Raw genomic sequence first — 6,678 nt, forward strand, 5'->3', positions numbered from 1 at the left:
AAACTCAGTTGGCATCTTATTTTCTTTCTGAATTTCTTTCTGCATCTTATTTTCTTTCTGAATTGTACCATTTGTCTAATCACTCTTTTCACTGACTCATTATCAGAAATGATATCAAGGGTGTTGATTTCAGAAGTAATGTTATAGAAAATGGAAATTGTTCCCTTTCTTAAAAGCAATAGTTGACAATTTTATTTTATTTTTTTCTGGTACAGTATTGAAGTTCCTGGGAGAGGGCAACTTTAATTTATAAAGAGTTGTTAACATTCACTTCCTCTAACAAAAGCCTTTAAAGGTAATACTACTAATTATCTGCCTTGTACCCCAGTATTTTTTTTTAATATGTAACTATTGAAGTTTTTTAATGTTAATCAATATCATTAAGTTGTCCAAAAAGGAAAATTAATCTGTTACTCCATTGTACATCATATACAAAGGAATCTTCTTGGTATATGATATCTTTCTATTTGACTGAATCTCAATGAATTGAGAGAGTACATGTAAGAATTTTAATATTCAGAGTCTTATTCATAAAAGTGCACTACTGAGTAGATTCAATCACTAGCAACACCTTTAAACTGAAATCAAAAATAGAGCCTCGGGCCTCCCTGGTGGCGCAGTGGTTGAGAGTCCGCCTGCCGATGCAGGGGATACGGGTTCGTGCCCCGTTCTGGGAGGATCCCATATGCCGCGGAGCGGCTGGGCCCGTGAGCCATGGCCGCTGGGCCTGCGCATCCGGAGCCTGTGCTCCGCAACGGGAGAAGCCACAACAGTGAGAGGCCCGCATACCGCAAAAAAAAAAAAAAAGAAAAAAAAATAGAGCCTCAATTAACGTGAAAACTTTAGTAGCAGAAACACCTGCCTATAAAAACTACACTGTTAGTACACAGGCAAGCTTTAGTATGATAACAGTTTTGTTGGGCTTGAAAAGCACATAATTTTACATTTTTTTCTTATTTGACTTTTTATCATTATGTGGACCATTTAGGTCTAAGGAAACAAGTACAAAAACTGCCTAAAGCCTCCCATTTAATATGTAAGCCATAGTTGTCCGCAAGAAAGTATTTTGTGGTGATCAACAACTCTAGCCAAATCGGCAATAATTTATTTTAGTTGGTAGAGTCTAATCATGTGTACCTAACTATGTTCTTTTAAGTAAAAAGTGTAAAACATTTTAGTAGTAAGTGTGTCCTGAATTTCCAAGTCAATATTTTTAATCCCTGTTTGAATACTGAATTCATTAGCTATTCACCAAAGGCTTGAGGCATAGATTTTGGGCCTAGTCTGCTTCTAAGATGAGATGTAGCAAACAGTCTAAATTCCAGTTTTAAATATACACGTGCAAACACATATACACATATATTATACAAAGATTTATATACAGACATTCCCCGAATTACAATGGTTCGACTTACTGATTTTTCAACTTTACCATGGTGCGAAAGTGATACTCGTTTAGTAGAAACTATAGTTTGAATTTTTTCACTTTTTCAAAGTATACTTTGAATTTAGAGTAGAAACTATACTTTTCCCAGACTCCTGATATGCAGCATGATGCTCTCTTGTGATGCTGGGCAGCAACAGCAAGCCACTCCTCCCACTCAGTGACTCGATCACAACTGACACACTTACAACCGTTCTGGTTTTCACCTTCAGTACAGTATTCAATAAAACAAATGAGATATTCAACAGATTATTATAAAATAGGCTTTGTGTTAGATGATTTTGCCCAACTTTAGGCTAATGTGAGTGTTCTGAGCACATTTAAGGTAGACTAGGCTTAACTCTGACAGTTGGTAGATTGGGTGTAGTATAAGCATTTACAATTTATGATATTTTCAATTGATGATGGGTTTATCAGGATGCAATGCCATAGTAAGTTAAGGAAGATCTGTATTTTATGTGTATTATATATATTCATTATATTATCCAATTATGTGTATATATGCATATATATGCATGTATATATGTCTGCTTTCATGAACATTTGCCTTCTATTTCAAATATTTGATTATATTTATTTATTTTTATTTTTTTTCTTTGGTTATATTTAAAATAAACAGACAAGTTCTTGGAGAAGCATTTGAAGAATCTTTGTTTCCAGAGTCAAGTTTTGCAAAGAAAACTTATTTTTTCACTAGCTGTTTATTTTTCAATAGTTAAAAAAATATTTTTAAATTTTAAAGTGATTCTTTAATATATGAATATGAATATGTATTTACTTCAGGTGCTATATATGTTATTTATACATATGTGTATTTATATATTTAAATGTTTTTAAACCTGATCTTACTGGGTTATGTCTACTATCCAATTATGTGAGAATAGTGAGATTGTTGCCTTTCAGCTTGGAACATGCTTCTGTTTCATTTGATTATACTTTATCCATTAAGTGCCCTGGCCTTCCATTAGCTCTTTTGCTTTGAGGAATACATTTTATAGTGCATTAGAAATATTCTTCAATTTTTCATGCCATAATTTTCCAGTGTCTCACAAAATCATAATTTGGAATGTTCTGACTTGAATAGTGTTTCATAATAGAGACTTGTCCCTTTTGGAATCATCAGATCTGTTGGTTAGGTACAGTATTTCTTATTTTTTCTGTTGGGGAAAGGGAGGAAGGAAACTGCAGTATGGAACGTTCCAGTTTTTTTTTTTCTTACGCTTATACCAAAAAAATGCACTCTTCTAGAAACATGAGAGTGGCAGTTACATAGTTCCAAATTAGGACAACCTAATATACTGTAATTTTTTCAAGTAAAAGAATAACCCAGGTAGTATATACTATTAACTAGATTTTTTAAAACAGCCATTTGTTGCTTAATAATTCTATTCTTTTTCCATTCTTAGTTTCATAACATTTTTACACAAAGGTTTATATTAACAAATGCCATCAGTTGTATTGTTGGTTTCCTCCTGCTTTCTGATGAGTTCTATAATTTAAAAATGCTTAAAGTCCAGACTTCTCAACTAGAATACATAAGCACAGTAAAAGCAGTGTTTTTAAAATTAATTCTGGAATATATTTCTCTTGATGGTAAAGACATATAAGATTACAAATGTGTATGTTTGGATGCTTTATAAATAAAAGTAATATGATTAATCATGTATTAATTTATACTACCAGAAATTCCCTCTAAATCCTTTCTAGGACATAAACATTTATGACATTTCTATATTGTTCTCATTTTATTATTTTAATGAAATATTATACAGGTAGTATTTCATAAAAACATTGCATCAATTGTAATACAAGTTTAGGAATCTTAATTTGGTATGTAAATATACTAACTTCTGTTGAAATTGCTATAGCTTAGGGTCAAAATTAATTTGAAGGTTATTAGTGTTATTATTCTGGTTTTTATTAGCTGCTGTCTCAAATTAATTATAAAGACAAAAATATCCCTGGCTTAGAGTTTCTGCACTATTAATGACATACCGAGATGTCTCTTGGGTATCGGTAAATGATATATTTTAGAGCATAACTTACGAAATGACTTGCCGGTTGGCAGACCACCTTTGACAATAAAATATATTTGATAGTCTACCTTTGCAAATTCATTGTACCACACAAATGTGATCTTGGTAATTGACATATGACTATTAAGCTTCAATCATTCTCCATAATATTCCTATTAGCAATTATTAACAGAATAAAGGGGAGATAACAATTCTATAGTATTTATTCAGATTTTTATTTAAAGTCAAGTATAATCTATATTTCTATAGTGCTTTTTTAATCTAACACCTCACTTAAGTAGAAGGACGTGTTCTAGAGGTTTGTTATCAGCTTTTAAATGAAGTCATCTTTATCTTTTATTTAAAAATACTAAAAACAAGTTTCATGGTCTTTAATTAAATATAAATAGTGGAATTGTCTATGAAACTTTTGAAATGGTCAATCACATAAAAACATAGGGATATCCTTTAAAGCAGGGGTCCCCAACACCCTGGCTGTGTGAGGAAATGGGCCGCCCAGCAGGAGGTGGGTGGCCAGCAAGCGAGCGAGCGAAGTTTCATCTGCTGCTCCCCATGGCTCGCCATCGCTCGCATTACAGCCTGAACCAACTATCCTCCCCCCACCCACCCTGTTGTTGGAAAAATTGTCTTCCACGAAACCGGTCCCTAGCTCCAAAACAGTTGGGGATCACTGCTTTAAAGCATATGAATTTCTAATATATTTATTTAGGTTATAGATGCTGAACTTTTTTTTACATAATAGCTCATAGGTAACCTTCACTATTAAGTATTTTATGATACTTAGAATCGGAAACAATACAGAAATTAACAAATTAAAATTGTTTTTTGTAAAATGTCAAGTGAGAAGAGAAGAATGTTAAATAATAAATACAGGATATTCACCACTTGGTTTTGAATATCACGCACATAGAGAAAAAAGACCCAAAGAAAATGTAAAAATTATTTATCAATGGTTAACTCAAGAAATAAGAGAGTCAGGGTAACCTTTACTTCCTCCCGTTCTCATTCTGTAGTTCCAAATTCATTGCACTATGTATGTATTACTTTTAGAACTGTTTAAGAAGAAATGTGCCAGTTTGGATAATTTTATTTTAACATCTAAACATTGCCGAGTATTGTTAAAATGTTCAGTTTTTATGTAGCTTTCTGGAAGATCTAGGTGGCCATAAAAAGCTGAATATATTAGCGGAGGGGGAGTTTTCCCTCATTTTGAAATAATAATGATAAATAATATTTTTAAAGCATTAAATAATTTTCAAAGCATTTTTATGTACATTTTCTCCTCAGACCATCCTAACTCTCTAGAGTTGGTAGAAAAAAGATTCTACTCATTTTGCCCAGGGTGGGGGTTGGAGAGTGGGAATTGAAATTCATGAAGTTTAGCAAATTGCCTATTTAAGCCGTACACAGTTATTAAGTGGCAGGGCCAGAATCCTAACCTGGCCATTCATGCCATGGCCAATCTAGTGCTTTCCTCTATGCTGTAGGAACTGGACATATTTAAGAGGTAAGCACAAACATGGAAATAGGTCTGAATCTTGCTCTAGTTGCAAATTTGCCTATAAACCTCACTGGAGCCTGAACCAGGAAAATCTATATGAATTTCTTTCTTCAGCCCAAAGAAATGGCCATGTTAAATAATTCCTAGGTTTAATTTTAAAAAATCGATACTGTCTGTTTTTGCACCATATTCCAGTTTGTGTATCTTGTGTCTCTCAACTTCTCCAAAGAACCATGCTTCCTACCTAAAGGATTGCATTGCTTAAGAAACAAACATTGACAATTCTGATGCTAACCTGAATTAAATAATATACCAATCATTTATGAGATCTGCCTTAGTATTTTTACACTCCTGAAATATCATCTCTATGACCTGCTTTTTAAAATAGTCTGACACCTACCGAGTACTCTTTCACTTCCTACAAGAAATCAAGAAAAAGAAAGCATTTGTGTTTTTAATTTTAGTGAAGGGTTCTTGATTTAAGAATTAGTCATTTAATGTCATTTGAATTTCAAGTGTGCCTCAAGTACTTGAGGTTCTTTCTGTATGACTTCTCCAGAGTTTTCACATATATATCATCATTAATTTCATCTTTCACTTGGGATTAGTACAAGAAAAGTTTTATTTACTACTATTTCTTAGTTTTCTTCATTTCAAATATTCAGAGCCTTGTCAAAAATAATATTACAGTCTTATACTGTTCATTGATAACAGATAATACCAAGAAATTGTGATTCTGGTTTTCAGTTAAAAAAACAAAATGAGAAACTAAAGAAATAATTACTATAACAATGTCTTTCTCCATTTAGCCAGTCAGATATTCACATCAGTGAGTGTTAGATTTTGAGACTATGAATCCCAATACTAAATGTTTTATATATTCAGAGAAGTGAAAAATAATAATTATTATGCTTCCTCTGTGCTAAATACTATTTTAAAACCAGTTGGAATCCCCCCTGACAACAATCCTAAGAGGTAGGTACTGTTTGCACCTATTTTACAGCCGGACAAACTGAGGCACAGAATGATTAAATTATTCATGGTCACACAGCTAGTAAGGCACAGATACAGTATTTAAAATCAAGTCTGTTTTTGTGAGAGTCCACATTCCCAACCCCTGTAATGAAAGCGTGTGACCCCTACTATTTTCTATGTATCCATTTACTTGCTTTGTGGAAAGAAAGGGAGTGAGGGAAGAGGAGGGAAAGGGAGGGAGGGAAAGAGGAAAAGAAGGCGGAATGGAGGGAGGCAGGAGAATTGTCAAAATTCTGCCAGCTTGTTGCTACTGTGTGTTATTTCTTATAATAAGGTTGAAAATAAGGACTTGTAGAGATTTACATAGAAGAAATAATTTTAAATTTCCTTAAGGGAAGTCTCTGGTAATATTATCAGATGGTGACAGCAAGTGAATTTCTGTTTAATTCTCTTCATAATTAAAATGCTATAGCAGGCTCATATTTGGAACAAACACAGTTCTGGTAATTCTCATAGTAATAATTCTACATTTCCTTAAATTTGTTATCATGTTTTTCACCCTCAACACTCTCAGCTTATTTAATTTTGGTACCTACTCTTTTTCAAAAGTCCATAAATTTTAGTTAGGCTTAAATCATAGGAAACTTGAAGAAAGTTTAGAGCTTGTAACAGAAGGAAACCACCCCCTTCCCACCCCGAGCCCAGCTCTGTCCATTTCTATC

The sequence above is a fragment of the Mesoplodon mirus genome (genome assembly GCF_964341445.2).
Source record: "Mesoplodon mirus genome assembly, contig: SUPER_3_unloc_5, whole genome shotgun sequence".
Lineage (NCBI taxonomy): Eukaryota > Metazoa > Chordata > Mammalia > Artiodactyla > Ziphiidae > Mesoplodon > Mesoplodon mirus.